The sequence below is a fragment of the Styela clava genome, chromosome 13 (genome assembly GCF_964204865.1).
Source record: "Styela clava chromosome 13, kaStyClav1.hap1.2, whole genome shotgun sequence".
NCBI lineage: Eukaryota > Metazoa > Chordata > Ascidiacea > Stolidobranchia > Styelidae > Styela > Styela clava.
Window position 1 is genome coordinate 12715202 of NC_135262.1, and position 21398 is coordinate 12736599.

Below are 21398 nucleotides of genomic sequence, written 5' to 3' on the forward strand. Positions count from 1 at the left end.
ACTATTTGTGCGACAGCAAAATGTGGCCCAAATATTACCGTCGCCCAAGTACAGCGAAAATAACCCCGTGTTGTCGATCAAATTGATAAAATAGGAATACATATATATAAATTGCATATTTGCTATTTTACAACCGACCGTTATGAATATTTTCGATGAGTGCATTGGTTTCACCACGTGTCACCACGTGCTATTTTTGTCAGGTTTTGGCGTGCTCGTTTCGAACTAATTCCATAAGAGGAGAAGGCTGAAGTATTAATCGCAGTTCATGTTATGGATTTTCCTCAAAATCGCATTAATATATGTAAAGTTCGACTGGTTTCTATTATAGTAGCACAAGATACTATTTAACTCTGGAAATAGGAAATGTGATAACAATGATTAGCGTATTGCAAACCATGTCGAGTCAATCAGTACATTTGTGATCATGACCATTCCAAAAAATTGTATTCGAAATTCAAGTAATGTGAAAATTGTGGTGTAGTGTACGAATTATATCAAGAAAGGCTAAAACATCATCAATTTACAACTTTACTCGAAGAATATAAATCAGTACATAGCCATATTTTTTTTTATTCAGTTGTTAATCTTGGGGATAATACAGGGCTTGGCATTCAGTTCCCGAGATAAATATAGCGAGAAGTTTAGAGAAATTTACGTCTGCTACTCGTGTATGATGATTAGGGTGCTCGCCGCACATGAAGTTTGTGCATTCCTTCTATATGCAATCAGAGCAAAGTGTGTGTGTTTGTATAAGCAAATTTACTGAAAGCAAAGTTACGCGCATCACTCAAAAATATAGAACAATGATCTCTGAGCAAAGTTACAAGAGACAAATGAAGTTGAGCGAACTTCTGATACATTTTTGCACTTTTTAGCAAGGTTTCTAGTGCTTTTTGACGGTTTTTTATTGTTTTTACACGTTTTAACAAGATAATCACGGCGTAGAAATAAGAATTGTAATTGGTTAGGACTGCAACACAAAATAAAAACTTCATCACAAAACTTAGATTTTGAAATGTTTGTTTGTCGAATTCAAAATTTACCGCAATTGTAAAATTTGAATTATTCGTTTGCTGAATATGAAAATATTTATAAAACTTCGAATTCTAAACCTTTGTTTACCGAATATGAGATATAATCTTCATAGCTGTTTGCAAGTTCACTAAATGTTTCGTTTCTGCACTTGTTTCAGTCCTATACATCGTTCAAAAGAATATGAGACAAAATAAGCATATGGTTTGCCTTGAAGTGGTGGGATTGACGGTGTCGTAGCAATTGTGTTCATTAGACAGTGGGTAAAAATTTATAATTGAGTACGTTGTGAACAATCAAATGGCGATAAACAAGAGAGTTATGCTCAAATTTATGAGCACATAGCTCAACATAGTGGCAAAATTGTGATGACGTCATATCACACGAAGAAACGAATCCCATACGGCACACCGGGATACTTGAAATAAATGAAAGTAATAGCGTTCTAGCGAAAAGTTTAGTTTCAAATTGATTAGACCAGTAATCAAAGAGTTTTTTTCTGCTACAAAGAACAAGTACAACAACAACATAATAACAAAACGATCGTTATGTCCACTAACGTGTCCAATAATGCAGAATGCAGCCAGCCTTGCACAATGGATATGACGGCAAATAAATGACATGAAAGAGGAAACACTTAAAAGTTAGATATCAACCCTAGCGGTCTAGATTCACGTTGGATGGATCGTTTACAACGTAACGATTTGTATATGTGACGAATGAGAATGTAGTTATGATAAGTCTCCGCGGTCATTTTCTCACGGTGTTTTGTATTTCCACTCAGAACGAGGCTTCACGGAAACTGTAACTCTTACGTAAAAATCTGAAACTTGCGGCTTGGTAGGAATATACTGCTAGACCAAGCAGGTTTCGAACCTAAAATACTTAATTCACAACAGCCGTGTGTAGAGGCAGGGTGTGTGGTAACTACATATGCGTGTTATTTGGGTTTTTAAAAAACTTCGAAGTCTTCTCAAGATCCACTGCATATTTTAATCCGTCTCCTGTTCATTTTAATCGGTTCATATATTACTCGATTCCACACTTTTACGCTTTAAATTGAGCAACTTGACATTTGAAATGTCTATCTTCATTATCTCCACGTTTTAGCAACGGATAAAATTACTTATCTAGAATTAAAAAAAAAATCGGTGATTTGACAACTATTTTCATTTATAAGTTTACCGCAATACTTCCCACTGAAGTTAAACTTTAATTACTTATTGTATTTGAGATGTTTTTAACAACTGATTAATTTCAGCATTTCAACCCATTTTTCCTAAATGTGTGATAATTATGATAAAAATACATTCGGTTATTATCGATTGTTCGAGCAAATATTCATTTCATCTTAAAAGTATTTCGAGATATTAGGAGGAAGTAAAAATCTACCACGAAGGGTTAATTTATACTTTAAAAAGGATACCTAAGTTCATAATATGCACCATTTCTTACGGCGATGAACGAGATCCGTCAAAGATTTTAGGCTAGAGCGAAATGTTAACAGGAAAACATGTTTCTCACTTTGGAAAGACCGTTTGCAAACGCGATGACCACTACACTACGGAAAGACATCAGGGTCGGTTTCAAGCCGATTTCACGAACCACGGGTGTATATGTTTCCCTACATAGAAGTCTCCCAAGAGTATTGTTCATTTCAATATGACCCACCGGCGTATGCGTTTCTGTAATGTAGTGGTCATCACGTTCGCTTTACACGCAAACGGTCCGCATCGTTTAAAAATTGGTATTTATCTAGTTAGTGTTAGGAATGATTTGAAAATTGGAATTTCTTGCGCAATCTTTTTTTTTTTTTTTTAATTTTGAGTGGTAGCGAGTGTGTTTATTTTTTGCCCTAAGATCCGAAATTTTGAAACAAACGATTTCATGGCATTTAAAGTTAGACACAAAGTGGTAAGGACGTCTTTTTCAATACTATTTTGCTCTATTCTAGAGCTATTCAGTGATATTTGGCCGTTTTGGGGCTTACTATCAGTTCATCCTCCAAAGACTTACGCTCAGCGGCACCTAGTCGCTACCCCTGCGCTACGGTGACTGACGAGGACACCGCCGTCAAAATATTACTTATAGGCAGATTTTCCTCGAGGCAAATTCGGTAATTAACATGCTGCGTTTGTTCGTGCGGTTATATATGTTTATTGTATATTATTACTAAAAGTTTGTAAGAAAGGGATAGGATTTACATATTGGTCCGGTGTATGTATGTATGTTTATTCGTCTCGTAAAAGCAATATAAAAGAATTAGTAATTATAAATACTGAATACAGTATGTATGCACAAGATCATACTGGCCTAAAACACGAATGTGCGTCATACATCCCTTTTGATATGTATAAATTATATTACGGTACATCAAATACGTATAATATGGTTCTTTATACAGACAGTTGTGCAAGGAGGGTGGGTGGCTTTGGTAACAGAGGTAAGAGTGGAGTATCCAAAACTGTGTGTACAATGGAGTTTGTATAACAAAACAACATCTATATAAATACAGACACAACACAACATGAAACACACTGCATGTAAATATAGTAATAAGATTAAGAATTTGGATGTAAGTACAATACCATTGAGTGATGATACCACATATATACTATAAAACGGGGAAATGGTCAAGTTTAAAGGATGTGTACATATATGGTATGCACCACACAAGGGTGATAGTGTTGTGAGTGGTCTATGGCTGTTCTGGCAAAAATGTGACCCTTTGGTGCAATGTGATAATGTTATGTATCAAATTACTCACTCTTCTAAGGTATTTTCGATTTTTGGATTCTGCCAAAAGCGATGAAGTTTCAAAAAAAACAAATATGAAATTTAATAAGAAGCATTTCCACACACAATCCGGTGGGGGTGATGAAAGCCGAAATGACTGCATAATCAAACCTGAGTACCACGCCCTTTTGCCAGGTTACCAGTCCGTGTGGGTTATGCGATTAAAAATCGGTTATGCTGTCCAGTTAGTCAAGTTATCAAACATGGAATCATTTATTGATGCAACCCAGTGGTTTTGAATTTTTTTTTTTTTTGGTGAAGCATAATCCCAGTGGAACATTTAAGGGGCCCGAGGAATCCAATAGTGCGATAGTTCAGTTGTTTGAATAGTAGGCTACATATAGAAAATATAATACTGGAGACACAAAATTATATTTATGCAAGTGTCGTAAGTTTTATAATATTGGCGAATCTAAATGGATTACGAGTTGGATTGCGCGAGACCAACTTACTTTACTTCCAACATGTGGTCGACTATGTCGAGTATATCATGTATTTTTTTAGTCTTTCTTGGCAGTTTAGTGTGTTGGCCTGTAACTTTGCTCAGATATCGGTCTCCTGTATTTCTGCGTGAGTGCGCGTGATGTTACCAAGTTAGGCTTTTTCAGCTCATCCTCTCATTGGACACTGAGTGTACAAATGGATCTTTACAAGTCAGTGTATTATTTTTCCATTTCCAACTGGAGATCCAGAGTTCAGACCTCAGTCCAGTCGCGCTTATATGAAGATCCTACCCAAAGCGAAACCCATAAAGGCACAAGTAAGCTTTCCTCACTGCTTCAACTTGTAATGGGCCGGAATCTATTCTCTTGCGTACTTCCTTAGCTTGGAAAGTTAGGAGAGAGCCTTCAAATGATCAATGAAATTGTGCAAGATGATTAATGAAATCCATCAGTCGATGTTATGGTTGACACGAACCATCCAACTGAGCGAAGTCGGGCCAATTTTGCCAACCAGTAAAATTTAGGCTAGCCCTACTCGCGGCCAAAGTTAAGAAGTTGAGACGTTGAGCCCTAGTTTCGTGGAGCTGATGGCTTTATGTAAATGTTTAATCTATGGCTGCAAAAATTATACATAATGAGATTTTTTCCTCCGGTAGTGGGAAAGCCTACAAGAAAACATCTTTTTTATATGGCGTTCGCTTAGGGCTAAATTGGTCGCCATGTCAATCACGTCATCGTAAAGTTGTCGCCCAACTAACGACTGTTGAATATCGCGTCACCGTCGACCTAAAGCTGACAAACTTTTTGCGGGTGGTGGCATTTTCGTTAACCGTCGGCCTAGCTTTTTGATTGTCAAGTTCAATATCAAGTTTACAGCTTTTGGTTTTCCTGTAGGTAAACATGTATGCCTAAAGGATAATGGCAAAAGATCAACTTTTCTTCCTCCACCTTTGCCTGGTTACACTTTAAAATGCGGAAAAAATTACCTTTGTTTGCTAAACTCGATTCAGTGGATAAATAATAATAGATTGAGCAGATAAATAAAAGTACTTCATTGTTACGTAACATTAAAGGCACACACTACGTGATGAAAAGTAATCGACATAGAAAGGTGAAAATAATTTATTAATTCATATACCCAGCATTTAAATTATAAAACAAAACAAAAATATCCAATCATATTTTAGGTATTCGCGGCGCATTTAGCAACTCGCTGCATTGCATCATTTTTCTTTATCAATTTCATTTTTGGTGTTCCGCGAAGCGACCTAAAAAGTGCAAGTGTTTTGTGGCTTGGGGTAGGGGTGGCGGGAGGAAGCCGCCAGCAATCCTCTGGTACTAAATTATCCCCTACGGGATTTGAACCTGCGAATCTAAGCGGGGTAGTCTTAGGTTAGAAATCAAGCGCATTCCTAGGGCTTAGCACGATGCGCAACTCAACGCAAACGTAGTCAGCTGCAGTGCACTGGCTGACATAGATACTAAATACATTAAAATACGTGTATACCCTTCCGCTGGATGTTGAAATCTCAGGAATGTTCTTTACGGCCTTACATTCCTGTATCATGATCGTTCTTTACCAAGAGGTCTAATCTAGAGACAGATTCAAAGTGCTTCAAACGGACCTAAGGTCTCCGCGATCTATTCGTCTACTCAAAATGGCATTAATAAAATTTAAGCAGCAGCAAATACATCCGAGGTATTAAATAGAGTAATTTCAATTCACCCATCAATATTGATCGCTAAGTAACAATTTGTTTTTGTTACCTTCTTATTGTGGGGCTACGTCAATAACAGTCCACCTCTTCACGAGCTCCATAACACCAAATATTTGAATGGTCTCGAATAGTTGATCTATATATCATCAGTTGTTGTCGTCGGTATGCTCTTGTCTTGATCAGTCAATTATTTACTTCACATAGAACCGTGATTAATCTTGTTGCTGATATTAGGTCTCCGCCGTTTGGTTTGGGCGAAGAAATTACTATATAGTAGGCATCGAAACAACGTCACAATATGACCTCCCTTTTAACGACATCGCCCGCACGTTATAGTAAGAAAACTTAAAAGTATTCTTGGCTATGCGCCAGTTAATGAGCTAAGATTTGTACGCCAATGCAGAGAATGCATTGATATAACGCTGAACCTGTACACGCCGTTATTCTTTCATTGAGTTGTAGGACGGTTACATTTTTGATGGCATTCACGTGCGCGTTTACACTCGACAAATGTAAACAGACAAATATAATGGAATTGCTGGATTCTTTGTACTAAGCTCCCGTCACTGATGCAAAAATGTGTGATCTGAGCTAAACACCCCTGTCAAGTTTTAAAATAAAAAATGAGTAATTATGCAGTTAGGGTTTTGGGTTAGAACGATTCGAAAATTTGAATTTCCGGCTGAATCTGCATCCCTCACCTTAACTGAATAAGTACTATTTTTATTTAATTCGAGCGTTGGCGGGGTGTTGTTTTGGGGCGGGGCTTGTTACAAAAGATCCTGAGAATATTACTGTGAACTAGGTATTATACTACGAATAAAGCAAATCCAACCGCCATTTGCATTCTGCAACTTTGAGATCATGCGTCAGAAGCGTGATCGGCTCTTAACGACAACCTGGAGTAATTAAAGTAATCAGGTAAAAACATTTGATTACCAACAATCAGATAGCTTTTTTCGTCAGATATTTTTGCGCGGGAAGCCACAAGCGACATCGCTTTCAGTCAGTCACAAATGTTAGTGATAGGATAAGATTTGAGTTTGTGTAGGATGTATGGATAAGCTGCCTGTTGGGTTAGGACAGCGAGTTCGAAACAATATTCAGGTGAGTTAAATGTTCTTTATACCCATTGTTTTCATTGCTATTATATTGCTTTCATTTTACTATTGTATAAGTGGTAAATTAGAGGTTTTCGGGCCTATACGAATTGGACTTATTAACTAATACAGAAGTCTAGATTGATGGATGATTCTCTTTTGCACCCAACTCACTAACAGCGGGTTCCATCGTTTTCTCACAAATAGGCCAAACTTAAAACCTATATGACAATACATAAGCTTATCATGAAGAAACTTAAACTTAATACACTGATCTACGTAACTACGCAAGCTGCATTCAACATGGTACGTTTAACATGAATGTAATGCATTACTTTCAAAACTTTCGCAAATGTAGCGCAAAATCCATGGTTTAATAGAGATTCGCCATAGCCTTTTTACTTTAATATATTATTGTGTATAGATTGGATCTTTGTACAAAGACCCTACCAACGTTCAAAATAAGAGAATTAGTAATTATCCAGTTTAAGTTAGGAATGCAGATTGCACTGGAAATTCAATTTTTTAAATCCTTCCTGACCCCAAATGGATAATTACTAATATGCCATTTTAAAACGTGGCGGGAGCTTTGTGCAAAAGATCCGATGAATTCAGTCCCACTGTCCATTGATTATGCTAGCTACAGTTCTGCGACAATTTATTTATCAATATCTTAACTTTTTTTCAGATGAAGAAATATTGAAGGTTAAAGATTCAAAGACACGAACTAACGAACGAGGAATATTACAAGTAAATATTATTTGAACATTTTATTTGACTTCCGACGCCTATTGATTCCTGTATACCACTGTTTTTGTTTAAAATGCTAAAAAATTCGATGCGAGCGCACCGCGTCTCTGGTCTTGCGATCAGAGTCAGCATTGTTATGCCACTTATCTGATCATGTGTTTTCTCTCGAAATTGTAAGATTTATATAAAAAAGTCAGACCCACGTTCTCGTTTAAAATGCTAAATAGTTCGATGCAAGCCAACATTGGGTGCTCCTGATGTATGCGCACCAAAATGTCGCATAACCTGAATCCTAACCAGGTACACAACCTGAGTTCAGGTTGTGCGCCATCTTGGTGCGCATACTTCAGGAGGTCCGAACATTGTCATGCCGCTTTTTTGATCCTGTGCATTCTATCGAAATTGTAAGATTTAGATTTTGCACAGGCTTTAATAATTGTGTTTCGAAGCAGAAGTCCAAAAAAGTACTATAAATATAGTATATATCCCCAGTTTGCGATCTCTACCGTGAACAATGTGATAATGCTACAAATTACTGATCAGAGGTAATTAATTAGTCATATACTCCATGAAAGAGTTAAATAAATTCATTGAGTATTTTATTGTTATTGTAATATTTGCAATTTGTGCAGTTTGAAGACTACACCTGATATGTTATAGAGTTTATATTTGAAATTTAATGTCAATCGCTGAATAAATTTTATTCGTCTATTCGTCTAAATTTTCTAAATTTTAAATTTTATGAAATTAAATGTCGAAATTTACCCGTTACGTATTTTATTAAAACTTACGTATATTTTTAGAAGAAAATATTCAGAAAAGAGTCTCACTTTAACAATACAAAATGAGGTACAATATGATACACTAACATATCATTTTAACTAAAGGATGTAATTTTGGTGAAATCAGCGACATAGTTGAAAATGACCTCAATTGAATTACATAGTTGGTTTTTTTGTATCTTTAGCATAAGCATAGCTTTGTAGTGTCTCTGTCAAATAACATTTGTGTGAATTAACTACCTGAAAATGGCATAGTTGGCTCCACGAAATTTAGTTTAATTCAAATTTAGAATTGGCTTACACAAAATCACGATCTATATATTGATTTTCAGCGTTTTAAAACACTGCTTGAAAGTCGACAGAACAATTTATCATTGCACCAAAAAAAATTCGTGAAGTGTCAGATTTTCATCACTGAGTGAGATGGAGGCCTATCAAGTCTGAAGAGCAAGTATGTAATCATATCATTTGAAATCTTTCAATTTACATGTCTATAAATAAATAATATGTTGTATTTTTTTTCGGGAAATCGACAGACAAATTATTACTTTTAATGTTTTGAGTATAATCGCGAAATTAACTATTCTGTACTACAAATTAACTATAGCAATATCCGGTGAATAATGGCGTAGTCAGTATAGCGCTGCACGTTCAGGGGCTAACTGCTGTGTTGTCCCATCTGCTGTTGTTTCGTTTAATCGTCCAAACCGAAAGACCAATTACTATCTTGTAATGTCAGTTTAGGTAAAGTTCATTGGGTCAGCATAAATAAAAGGCGTTTCATCGCAATAGGGCGTCACGTTGTGATTACTACAAACAGTGAATTTTTTTAAAGTGATACTATAAGTTAATCCAGCAGTGTATAACTGCAGAGATACTGAAAAGATTTGAACTATGCCTCCTTAAGTGCAATTCGGGTAAAACACACCCCAACTTAATAACCATGCAAATATTAAAACTTATTGTTTACCTTGTTGTTTATCATGGGGTGCCTATATACACACTAATATGCCTAATTTCCCTGAAATCGTAGTCCTGGCCTTTTTTATTAATCTGATGAGCGTTTTTGCCACAAATGATAATGGTAATCAGACTAATGTCTTAAATTTAAATGTAGCTCATCGTGACCTGCATGCTCTGGTAGTAAACAGTTGATGTTCCCAACTATACTTCAAACTGAAATCGCCCCAAATTTCCAATAATGATATTATAAGAGTGAGTCATACTAAGTTTATTAAGATAGCCGTTAATCTTACACCTTAAAGAACTCGTGTCCCAACTAAAATTTTCAAAAACAATACTGTGTAAATTATATTCAACCAAGTGTAAACTTTTTTTGGTCCATATCCCCTTGGTAAAAGTGCTAAGTATTCATATGTTCATGACTGTTTAAATTTAGAGACATGGAAATATATGTCATATTTTCCCTATTGTTGGTGCGGGTCACGTCGTGTTATGCCTAATCACGTGTGAAGAGCTGAATTCATATAAACTCTCGTTTATAATCTCTACTGAATGGTGTTAGTTGGATCGTTTATACGGCACACGCCGTCAATATGAGATATAGTAGTTTCAAAACTCTGGAATTCTTACTTTTTGGACACGTAGTGGACATAACGATCGTTTCAATATTATGTTGTTGTTGTTCTTGTTCTTGTTCTTTGACACGTTTTTAAAAAGTCGCTTTTCTCTTTGATTACTGGACTAATTGCTTTGAAATTTTCAGTGGTTGAAGATGAAATTTTTCTCCAGAAGGCTATTACTTTTATTTATTTCAAATATTTCTGTTAGCTCTGTAAGATTTGTTTTTGTTTGCTATGACGTCATAGGTTCTGCGGATATCGGACGCCATTTTGTGTCCAACGGACCATCTTGCAATTTCAATTCACGCTGTCACAAGACAGGACCTTCTAAAGATAGAGAAGTTCTGGTACCGTAACACAGCGCGGTGACACTGAACTAACCCGTAGCTGTCAAAAGCTTGAAAATCCATACAAATATGAAAAATAAAAAGATGAAACTTGGCAGGTGGGTAGAGTTGTGTTTCTTTTAACCATATTTGAAAGTTTCGCGTTTCTACATTTGAAGGAGGGGGAATAGGGGGTGTGCATTTCCGATACGTCGATAATATCTTTGTCAACCAATTGGCGGCCACCGTGTTTTCGTCTGTTTGATTGCTGTGATAGGGTGCTTTGTTTATAATTTAACGAGTTTTGTTCGAAATAACCGTGTTCTTGAAATATATGACGGTCAGAAATGCAATTAGAAGCCCAATGTTTTCACGCTGTCACAAGACCAACAATTGTCAACCAATTTGCGACCACCGTGTTTTGTCTGTTTGATTGCTGTATGGCTGCGTATGCGATAGTCTCGACGCAGCAGAAACGATGATTAAGGCTTGAAATCGGTCGCACACTGGTCGTTCGGTCGCAAATACATCTTTCCAGTGCCGTACTTTGGGGATTTGTATAGCGTTAACCCTTTGTCGTAGAAATTTAATACGAGGTTTAGCGTGTAGAATAAATGCCGCCAATGCACCCACGGTGAAAAAATTAACGGGTTAGATATATTGGTTTTTGTTTTATAGCGTTTTGAATGAAATTGTCCGCAGACTGGCTACACCACCCTAGGCCTGGTGAGTTGTCCGTGTAGTCGAATTGTCCAGCAGCCCTAAACGGCTATGACAGTCACTGTACCAAAAATTGTACCCCGATTCGGCTGGTGTTAAGTTGACGCATGTTATTTAGTAACGTTTTTATGTGAAATGTTTGACTGTGGTTCGGTACCTGATCCGATAATACGGTACATAATTGACTCATATCACGAGATATTTCAACTGATGTTTCAATTGTCACAGGACCTAAAATATCTATGACAGTCCCTGTAACGTCACGGTACCCCGATACAGGTACTGGTAAGTCACCGCCGGTATGTTAGTCGTTGGTCACCGCATATGATTTTTGGGGAATTGTTCTGCGTGTCCATATATTTGAGCATTGCTCTCTTGTTTAATTAGATATTAGAAACTTGGGTGTCGCTGCTCGATTTCAAATTCAAAATAAGTAATATTTATAATATTGAAAATCTGCAAATAATATAGAATGAATGTAAATGGATATCAGTATTCTACAAGTTGTCGTCTTCGTATCTTTAGAATAAGCATAGCTTATCACAAGGGCGTGGACAATTTATTGAGGGGCGTAAAGGAAAAATTTGTTAGATTTTATCTTTCCCGCCTTATTTTCGATATTTTCCTTTCTTGAATATGTAGCCGTATTTTCAACGTGCCATTCATGAATATAAATATATTTTACATGATGTATTGCAATATTATACGCTGACAAATCATTCCAAAGTAATATTTGTAATTTAGAGGGAAATCTGTGAATAATTTGTCAATGAACTGAAAATTAATATTTTCATTTTTATGTATCTAAACTCTAAAGCATAAGCATAGTTTCTCTGTGCTCCTGTCAAATTACATTTTCTGTAACTTATAAACCTCAAACTTAATAATGACGTAGTTCGAACATCTATACATAATTCAAACCAATATCATACGAAATTTACCTACATTTCATTATCTCATACAAATTTCAGCTTTCTGAAACACTTCTTGAAAGAGGGAAAGACAATTCATCATTATATCTAAAGACATGCGGGGTTATTCGTCCGATTATGCATCACTGAGAGAGGTGGCTGCCTCGAGTCTAAAGAGCAAGTATGTTATTAAAATCTTTTGAATCTTTCTAATTTACATTCATCACCACTATTCACGGATTCCCACAATCAATTTTAAAATTGGTATCTATTACTATTCCTAAATAAGTTAAAATTACTTTACTTAATTTAAATGCTAAACATTTTAATAGGCTTAATACCAGATGAATTCGCAACCCAATTTCTTAATTGAAAACCGGCATTATAAAATATTAGTACTAAAATCTAAAACGGAAGATATAACCATAAGCTTTGTATTAGCAGTCTCACAGCAGATTGAAAACGCTTTTCAGACATTGTAAATTTGTGTTATGTTAGGATTTCTTTAAAATGTATACCATATAGGAACTGAAATGGAAACACTGTAAATTGTTCGCGCGATGTACCTTTTGTCTATTTTGAAACTACCGATGGAGCCCAATACGACTTTTTCTCTGTATGTGACGATATATAAGATAATTAATGCAAAATATATCGAACATTTTTTTTTTGCAATATTTTAAATTACAATCGTTCGTATTTTGTCGATATCTTTAAAATAATTTTGAGTGCCGAAAAAACAAATCAAATTTGATTAACTTCAAAATACGATTCCGGTCTACTTATAGTTGGCAGTTTGGGACGTATTTCGTGCAATTTTCAAATAGTGATTTTTCATTTATTAAATAATCGTAAAAGTTTTCCCGACTAAAATTCGAGTAACGAAGAACACAAATAAATTACTATGACCAGATATTTTGAATGCTCGCACCGGCTATGAATTGAATATTTTACTCGAGAGAGAACTTTGTATCCACTGCGATCTTACTTATATATAATGTCACATTTGAATTTGCGCTCGTTGTCATATTTCGACACTTCTGATGTCAAATTTTATTAATGATGTTATTACTTCTTTGGACAGTCACAAAATTGGACAAGTCAGTATTTTATTAAGTAATCGGAGCGCCTAAGTTTCTTTCACGGAGCACTTTGAGAACCTATGCCTTAATAGACCAGAGTAGAAATTTTCGTAAAAGTGTTTGAAGTATCGTTGTACATGTTTATTGGCTGAGTTTTAGGCAGAATATTGTACAATTTTAAAATCTCTTTGAAAATTGCTGTTTGCATCTAATAATTAAATATTCACTCCAGCTTGCCCTATTAAGATTTTGTGGCAACGCTTCCGAATGGCCAAAAACTTAATATGGATACGCATTATCGCAAAGTTACCTTATGTCCAGGCTTGTCCATGGGAAACGTGCCATGAGATGGGATGAAATAACACACCTTTGTATTTCCCATGGGACGCGTGGGACACGAAAACCATATGATTTTCAGGGAAATGATGGTAAAAAATTTCGTTATGGATTTCGTGTCCATATATTTGAGCATAGCTCTCTTGTTAGTTATAAAGAGCAAAACATATTCAGCATTAACAATATACTTTGTGAAAGGGCTGATGGACACATATATAATAGTTATGAATAAAAAGTTAACTGAGTCCGTTTTTTCGGGAAACCTGCTGACAAAGTATTATTTTTATTATATTGAGTATAAGCTCAGCTTCGGTTTGTCTGTCAAATGGAATTTTTTCTGGTAAACCCCCCAAATACTTTATAATATCATGATTCGGACAACTATCGTTTTTTTGTGGCTAATGAGCGAATAAGACAAGAATGAATTTTAGCAATAAAAAAACGTGTTTTTGTCATATTACCGCCCAATATTCGGAATAAAACTTGCATTACTTTGTTCCAAATTTTGTCAAATTTTCGTCATTGTTGAGAAGGAACTTTTCCCCTTGTGTTTGCAGTAATACTGTTAGTTTAGGCACCAATGCGCGCTAATAATTTTATATGGCAAAGTCTTTAGAACCGGACCAGTGTTCATTTCTTAGTAACGTTGGCATGAAGTTTAATAGTATCAGCAATTATTCACTGGGGAAATGGTATTCAAAGGGTGGGGCGCGCTTTGCAAAAGGGGCGTAGACAATTTTTGATGGGGCATGTAGCTAATTAAATCTATTTTTTGTTTGTTGGACTTAATCGTGCATTTTTTGGATATTTACATTTCATCCCCGTCCATCCCCGTATTTTCAAGGTATTTTTGAATGAAACATAATATTTGTTATGTAGCTTATTGCTAGCTAGTTATTTTTGAGTTGTTGCGAGCATTTTCATAACAAGAGTTACATTGTAATCACCACAATTCGTAAAAATATTTTCATAGCTATACTATACTTATGAAAAAAAATTATACTCAAGATATAAGTACCAGTACTTCTTTATCGATTTCTCCCTGAATACTCCCTTGAAAACGTCTACCTAACTGCTACAACAGCATTGTATCAATAATAATATAGAGAGGAAATCATTAATTCTAAAACATTGAAACTCATTTCTATGTATAATGAATTAAATTGAGTACACACTGAGTTTTGCGGATACAAGGATGTCTATATATCCTGTGTCATATTTATATGTATATTGCCTTCTTTTATTGATAGCATAGTCATTATTTTCTTGCATAGAATTTATTGATTTTATTTTCTGGGCCAATCTGGCTAATCTTATATATGTAATTTGAAAGTATCATGGTCTATGACCATGGTAGTAACCAGTTAACCGTGTCATTCGTGTTCCAAGCTAGAATTACATTAGCTTTCCAATAACGATATTATATAAGTAATTCCAACCGAGTGTATCAATGTGAATTCTATACCATTTGGCACTGGTTAACTACGCCATGCAAGCCCTAAACTAAAATATCGTTTCCAGTGGCGATACTGTAACGCAGTGGTTCTCAAACTTCTTCGTATTGTGACCCCCTCTAAAAAATATGCTCAAGTTGCGACTTTTTGTGGAAACCGTATTAAACCTTACCTTCCAATAAAGGACCTTTTTTGCAATGAGTTTTATTTAAACGATCAAAGAAAACTAAACCAACGTCAGTGAAATTGCATTTAATGGGATGGGAATACTTGGGTCTTTGTACAACTGTTACTAAACCTTGGTAAGATTTGTGAGAGCCGCACGCATTTCTCTCTCAACATTTACTCGAGATCGATATTTTGTTCGTATTACGACCATGGTCGCAAAACTTGCTTCGCATGAATACGAAATCGCAAAAGGGATCAGAGTGCGCAACGCTTTTTTTACCAATGAAGGATGATCCTTATTGAAGAAAATCCAAATTTCTTTTTACATCGATTTCGTTTAAAAACGACGAAGAAAAGCAGCAATGTTTTGTTGAAGCAAGATTTTGGCCAGTGAAACATGTTATCTAATAAGCCCAAACGGCATTTAGTATCATCGCATCCCCAGTTGCAACAAAATCACGGAGCTTTACTACTTGAACGATCCAAAGTCAATGTAGCCTACGTCGTACTTGCGTTTTTAGCCTTTTCTTGTTTAGTATCATTTTCACGCTTGTATTATTACTTTTTCTACGCGCCGCAAAAGAGATTCCGCGAAAAAAAAAAATTTACGACGCCCACTTTGAAAACCACTGCTGTAACATATCAATATAGCCGTAAATCCTATTGGTAATAGTTCGTTCATGTTCATAACTGTCTGAATCTAGAAATATATTTCCTATTGGTAATAGTTCGTTCATGTTCATAACTTTTTGAATCTAGAAATATATTTCCTATTGCTATATCGTTGATTGCAGGTACTAATATGTTAGGTTATTATGTGTGTACATCTATATAAATGATCCAATAAAATAAATACACGGAATTGTCTATATTTCTTGTGTTTTATTTATATGGGTATTATTTTATTGATAACATGGTTCTGAATATTCTGTGTAGAATTCACTTGTTTTTTTCCACAAAATAGTATCATACTATAAAAAAGAATCCGACTAAGCGCAGAAATGTATCTGTAAATTATCATGGTCTATATCAGTGGTTCCTAAACTTTTTATTCGCAGTAATATATACCCACCCAGTTAACAAAAACATTTGAGGTCAGAAACGAATATAATACAGAACAAATAAACAAGGTAAATAATAGTTTATAGTGTTTTATTCAACGAGATATATAAGCTTATTGGTCTTCCAGAGAGTATTTTTTTTTTTAATTTTTGGTGACATTTTTGTCAGCCACAATCTCAACTCACCCCGTTTACTAATTGAATGGCGATGTTTTTTTTTTGATAGCACTTGTTTCATTGTTCAAACCCCTTCTCTACCACAAACGAGGTCGTAAATGAAAGAATCCAGGTTTCTGCCTTCTGCCATTTTTGCATGGGTTGTCAAATTATGAGAGATTTTCATTAAAAAGATACATCTTTATAAAAATCACGTATCGATGCATTTCTCAAATATAACATATGGATTTTATTTCCTCATTTCATTGCATTTCAAGGAACTCCATTTAAATTAAATATTTTCTGCGCTATTGAACCCCTGCCCAGTGCAGCGTGTTCTCATTCGTCTTATTATATTTAAATTGTAGGCTCGTTAAACGATTAACTCTTCACTAAATTATCAGGTTATAATATAATTATAACCGCCCACTTTGGGAATCCCTGGTTTATACCACATGGTAGTAAACAGATAATAACCATGCCATTCATGTTCCAATCCAGAATCGCAATAAATTTTCAATACTGGTAATATTGGAGTGAGTCTAATCAATAGCATTAATATAACCGTGAATCTTACTACCTTCGGTACTGGTTAACCATGTAATTTGTGTCCCAAACTGAAATTTTCAATAAGGATAATATATAAATTAGGCCAATTGTACACCCGACTTATACTTCCCTTGGTAGTCCTAGTAACCAATAACCATACAATTCATATTGATAAGTGTTCGAAGCTGGCAATCGATGGTAGTCCAAGTAACCATACGATTCATATTGCTAAGTGTTCGAAGCTGGCATTCCTTGGTAGTTCAAGTAACCATACGGTTCATATTGATAAGTGTTCGAAGCCGGCAATCCTTGGTAGTCCAAGTAACCATACGATTCATATTTATGAATGTTCGAAGTAGGTTGATAAGTGTTCGAAGCTGGCAATATTCCTAATGCGCTGTTATTAAGTGCGAGTATTCATATCTTATATTCATGCGTGTATGTAATATGTATGACGCTTTATTATTGCAAATATTACGACTCTAAAATCGTTTATCATGAGGTACCAAAGCTAACATGTCCTTATCATTCGGCATACCATATACCATTTTTTTTTGTTATCTTGAAACCCGTTTTCACCAGAGGGTATTAATGTAGTTGTTAATCCCCTCTCCCAATATTCGTGTCTTAAAATTAAATTTCCTATGATATACTATAGCCGCAATTTATTGGACGTGGCGTGGACAATTTATTGAGGGGCGTAAAGGAAAAATTTGTTAGATTTTATCTTTCCCGCCTTATTTTCGATATTTTCCTTTCTTGAATATGTAGCCGTATTTTCAACGTGCTATTCATGAATATAAATATATTTTATATGATGTATTGCAATATTATACGCTGACAAATCATTCCAAAGTAATATTTGTAATTTAGGGGGAAATCTGTGAATAATTTGTCAATGAACTGAAAATTAATATTTTCATTTTTATGTATCTAAAATCTATTTTTATGTATCTAAAAATCTAAAAGTATAAGCATAGTTTCTCTGTGCTCCTGTCAAATTACATTTTCTGTAACTTATAAACCTCAAACTTAATAATGACGTAGTTCGAACATCTATATATAATTCAAACCAATATCATACGAAATTTACCTACATTTCATTATCTCATACAAATTTCAGCTTTCTGAAACACTTCTTGAAAGAGGGAAAGACAATTCATCATTATATCTAAAGACATGCGGGGTTATTCGTCCGATTATGCATCACTGAGAGAGGTGGCTGCCTCGAGTCTAAAGAGCAAGTATGTTATTAAAATATCTTGAATCTTTCTAATTTACATTCATCACCACTATTCACGGATCCCCACAATCAATTTTAAAATTGGTATCTATTACTATTCCTAAATAAGTTAAAATTACTTTACTTAATTTAAATGCTAAACATTTTAATAGGCTTAATACCAGATGAATTCGCAACCCAATTTCTTAATTGAAAACCGGCATTATAAAATATTAAAACTAAAATCTAAAACGGAAGATATCACCATAAGTTTTGTTCTAGCAGTCTCACAGCAGATTGAAAACGCTTTTCAGACATTGTTAATTTGTGTTATGTTAGGATTTCTTTAAAATGTACACCATATAGGAACTGAAAAGGAAACACAGTAAATTGTTCGCGCGATGTACCTTTTGTCTATTTTGAAACTACCGATGGAGCCCAATACGACTTTTTCTCTGTATGTGACGATATATAAGATAATTAATGCAAAATATATCGAACATTTTTTTTTTGCAATATTTTAAATTACAATCGTTCGTATTTTGTCGATATCTTTAAAATAATTTTGAGTGCCGAAAAAACAAATCAAATTTGATTAACTTCAAAATACGATTCCGGTCTACTTATAGTTGGCAGTTTGGGACGTATTTCGTGCAATTTTCAAATAGTGATTTTTCATTTATTAAATAATCGTAAAAGTTTTCCCGACTAAAATTCGAGTAACGAAGAACACAAATAAATTACTATGACCAGATATTTTGAATGCTCGCACCGGCTATGAATTGAATATTTTACTCGAGAGAGAACTTTTTATCCACTGCGATCTTACTTATATATAATGTCACATTTGAATTTGCGCTCGTTGTCATATTTCGACACTACTGATGTCAAATTTTATTAATGATGTTATTACTTCTTTGGACAGTCACAGAATTAGACAAGTCAGTATTTTATTAAGTAATCGGAGCGCCTAAGTTTCTCCCACGGAGCACTTTGAGAACCTATGCCTTAATAGACCAGGGAAAAAATTTTCGTAAAAGTGTTTGAAGTATCGTTGTACATGTTTAATAGCTGAGTTTTAGGCAGAATATTGTACAATTTTAGAATCTCTTTGAAAACTAGCTGTTTGCATCTAATAATTAAATATTCACTTCAGCTCACCATATTAAGATTTTGTGGCAACGCTTCCGAATGGCCAAAAACTTAATATGGATACGCATTATCGCAAAGTTACCTTATGTCCAGGCTTGTCCATGGGAAACGTGCCATGAGATGGGTGGGATAACACACCTTTGTATTTCCAATGGGACGCGTGGGACACGAAAACCATATGATTTTCAGGGAAATGATGGTAAAAAATTTCGTTATGGATTTCGTGTCCATATATTTGAGCATAGCTCTCTTGTTAGTTATAAAGAGCAAAACATATTCAGCATTAACAATATACTTTGTGAAAGGGCTGATGGACACATATATAATAGTTATGAATAAAAAGTTAACTAAGTCCGTTTTTTCGGGAAACCTGCTGACAAAGTATTATTTTTATTATATTGAGTATAAGCTCAGCTTCGGTTTGTCTGTCAAATGGAATTTTTTCTGGTAAACCCCCCAAATACTTTATAATATCATGATTCGGACAACTATCGTTTTTTGTGGCTAATGAGCGAATAAGACAAGAATGAATTTTAGCAATAAAAAAACGTGTTTTTGTCATATTACCGCCCAATATTCGGAATAAAACTTGCATTACTTCGTTCCAAATTTTCGTCATTGTTGAGAAGGAGCTTTTCCCCTTGTGTTTGCAGTGATACTGTTAGTTTAGGCACCAATGCGCGCTAATAATTTTATATGGCAAAGTCTTTAGAACCGGACCAGTGTTCATTTCTTAGTATCGTTGGCATGAAATTTAATAGTATCAGCAATTATTCACTGGGGCAATGGTTTTTAAAGGGTGGGGCGCGCTTTGCAAAAGGGGCGTAGACAATTTTTGAGGGGGCATGTAGCTAATTAAATCTATTTTTTTGTTTGTTGGACTTAATCGTGCATTTTTTGGATATTTACATTCCATCCCCGTCCATCCCCGTATTTTCAAGGTATTTTTCAATGAAACATAATATTTGTTATATGTAGCTTATTGCTAGCTAGTTATTTTTGCGTTGTTGCGAAAATTTTCATAACAAGAGTTACATTGTAATCACCACAATTCGTAAAAATATTTTCATAGCTATACTATACTTATGAAAAAAAATTATGCTCAAGATATAAGTACCAGTACTTCTTTATCGATTTCTCCTTGAATCCTCCCTTGAAAACGTCTACCTAACTGCTACAACAGCATTGTATCAATAATAATAATATAGAGAGGAAATCATTAATTCTAAAACATTGAAACTCATTTCTATGTATAATGAGTTAAATTGAGTACACACTGAGTTTTGCGGATACAAGGATGTCTATATATCCTGTGTCATATTTATATGTATATTGCCTTCTTTTATTGATAGCATAGTCATTATTTTCTTGCATAGAATTTATTGATTTAATTTTCTGGGCCAATCTGGCTAATCTTATATATGTAATTTGAAAGTATCATGGTCTATGACCATGGTAGTAACCAGTTAACCGTGTCATTCGTGTTCCAAGCTAGAATTACATTAGCTTTCCAATAACGATGTTATATAAGTAATTCCAACCGAGTGTATCAATGTGAATTCTATACCATTTGGCACTGGTTAACTACGCCAGGCAAGCCCCAAACTAAAATATCGTTTCCAGTGGCGATACTGTAACGCAGTGGTTCTCAAACTTCTTCGTATTGTGACCCCCTCCAAAAAATATGCTCAAGTTGAGACTTTTTATGGAAACCGTATTAAACCTTACCTTCCAATAAAGGACCTTTTTTGCAATGAGTTTTATTTAAACGATCAAAGAAAACTAAACCAAAGTCAGTGAAATTGCATTTAATGGGATGGGAATACTTGGGTCTTTTTACAACTGTTACTAAACCTTGGTAAGATTTGTGAGAGCCGCACGCATTTCTCTCTCATCATTTACTCGAGATCGATATTTTGTTCGTATTACGACCATGGTCGCAAAACTTGCTTCGCATGAATACGAAATCGCAAAAGGGATCAGAGTGCGCAACGCTTTTTTTACCAATGAAGGATGATCCTTATTGAAGAAAATCCAAATTTCTTTTTACATCG

General features: G+C 34.9%; 1 long non-coding RNA gene across 1 annotated transcript; it reads left to right on the forward strand.

Annotated features, from left to right (window-relative positions):
* Nucleotides 1-7060: 7060 nt before the first annotated feature.
* On the forward strand, nt 7061-12118 carry LOC144431399 (uncharacterized). The gene is made up of 4 exons (XR_013479978.1): nt 7061-7099; nt 7781-7842; nt 8957-9075; nt 10454-12118. It is a non-coding gene; the product is annotated as an uncharacterized LOC144431399 (long non-coding RNA).
* The last annotated feature ends 9280 nt before the right edge of the window (nt 12119-21398 follow it).